This window comes from Pteropus vampyrus, unplaced genomic scaffold, assembly GCF_000151845.1.
Source record: "Pteropus vampyrus isolate Shadow unplaced genomic scaffold, Pvam_2.0 Scaffold12466, whole genome shotgun sequence".
Taxonomy (NCBI): Eukaryota; Metazoa; Chordata; class Mammalia; order Chiroptera; family Pteropodidae; genus Pteropus; species Pteropus vampyrus.
Window position 1 is genome coordinate 1 of NW_011901247.1, and position 1,227 is coordinate 1,227.

Genomic DNA, 1,227 nt, shown 5'->3' on the forward strand with positions numbered 1-1,227 from the left:
CTCAAAGATTCCTTCTCTTGGATGTAAATCCAGGATGTCTCTTACTGTCCATACTTCATGTTGCCTGAATACTTAGGAATCTCTGAGATCCTGACTTTCTGGTTCTACCTCTTGCTATCTGCATGACCTGGAACAAGTCATTTAACTATGCCTCATTTTTCTTTGATGTTAAGTGGGGTTTAATGGCACTTTTTCAAGGTTCTTTTGAAGGTTAAGTGATTTAATATCTGCAAATTTTTTAGAACAATGCTGGTACTAATAACACATAGCAAATACTCACTTGTGTAATGTATTATTGTTCCTTCATGATGTAACTTAGTTCCTCAAAACAAAGTCACAATCCAGCTCAGAAACAACCTTTCATGTTAGGGCAGCTCAGATTCTCTTCCTGATTCTCTGTCCTTCAGGGAAAAACTAGTATCATCTTTACTTCAGGGAAAAACTAGTATAATCTTTACTTGGTGCTTATCAATACATGCTTCTCCAAGTGCCAGAACAGACTCCTATCCTATCTCAAACACAAAGCTACTTATTCTTGTCCACTATTGTCTTAGCTCTTTCCCAGATTACAGAAGAGAACAGTGGCCTCAGATCGGTGACGAATTGTATGTACTACATACATTGCATCCTACCAATATAAACACACCAAGAGAAAGGCTGGAGACTTGCTGCTGCCTCCAGAAGACACTCTACTCTCTCTCCTGAAGATCTGTGGGCAAGACCGACCCCATGGAGAGAAAAAACCAGAGTGGGAGAGTAAGTGAGTTTGTGTTGCTGGGCTTCCCAGCTCCTGTGCCACTGCGGACACTAATGTTTGCCCTTTCTCTGTTGGCCTATGTGTTGGTGCTAACTGAGAACACACTCATCATTATGGCAATTAGGAACCACCCCACCCTCCACAAACCCATGTACTTCTTTCTGGCTAATATGTCCTTCCTGGAGATCTGGTATGTTACTGTCACTATTCCCAAGATGCTAGCTGGCTTCGTTGGGTCCAAACAGGGCCGTGGACAGCTAATCTCCTTTGAGGGCTGCATGACACAACTCTACTTCTTCCTGGGTCTTGGCTGCACTGAGTGCGTCCTTCTCGCTGTTATGGCCTATGATCGTTATGTGGCCATCTGCCATCCTCTCCACTACCCTATCATCGTCAGTGGCCGGCTGTGTGTGCAGCTGGCAGCCAGCTCCTGGGCTGGAGGTTTTGGCATCTCCATGGTCAAAGTTTTT

General features: G+C 44.2%; 1 pseudogene across 1 annotated transcript in view; it reads left to right on the plus strand.

Annotated features, from left to right (window-relative positions):
• The first annotated feature begins 535 nt into the window (after positions 1-535).
• The window catches only part of LOC105310819, a 2,729-nt pseudogene continuing 2,037 nt past the window's right edge, over positions 536-1,227 (plus strand). Inside the window, exon 1 of the transcript XR_897559.1 lies at positions 536-1,221. The product of XR_897559.1 is annotated as an olfactory receptor 6A2-like (transcript). The remainder of the gene's footprint in view (positions 1,222-1,227) is intronic.